Below are 419 nucleotides of genomic sequence, written 5' to 3'. Positions count from 1 at the left end.
CCGGCACCGGCACCGCCCGTCCCCGGAGGAAACGGCAGTTCCCTAAAGGCCTCTTCCTCCTTTTTGGTGCCGCAGGTTTGTTCATTCAGAGGGAAAATGAAGGCAGAGGTTTTTCAGCCATCACGCCCAGGAAGGGGATGGGGGTCTCGGAAACACTCTTAATTTGCCAAGAACGGGGTGAAGCGATTCTTGAGGCAGAAGCTCCCCTCGCTCGGTGCGGGGAGGGCTCACGGATGGTTTAAATTGACCCCCAACGCCCTACCACAGGCTGCTTGTTCCTCCCAGAGAAACGCCACGTGCGGTGGAGCCTGCGGGGTGCAACGCACCTCCCTGCCTCCATATCTGTACCGATACCCACAGAGATGCCGACAGCGAGCAGTGGACGCCGGGCTGAGCCCCCTCTACAAGACAAAGCTCTG

General features: G+C 59.7%; 1 protein-coding gene across 1 annotated transcript in view; it reads right to left on the bottom strand.

Annotated features, from left to right (window-relative positions):
- The window catches only part of LOC104492757 (oxysterol-binding protein 2-like), a gene marked incomplete at its 3' end in the record, with an annotated part of 13,300 nt that overhangs the window by 4,732 nt on the left and 8,149 nt on the right, over positions 1-419 (bottom strand). The window lies entirely within an intron of this gene.

Source organism: Buceros rhinoceros, unplaced genomic scaffold, assembly GCF_000710305.1.
Source record: "Buceros rhinoceros silvestris isolate BGI_N320 unplaced genomic scaffold, ASM71030v1 scaffold33214, whole genome shotgun sequence".
Taxonomy (NCBI): domain Eukaryota; kingdom Metazoa; phylum Chordata; class Aves; order Bucerotiformes; family Bucerotidae; genus Buceros; species Buceros rhinoceros.
This window is presented reverse-complemented; position numbering and strand designations above follow the sequence as displayed.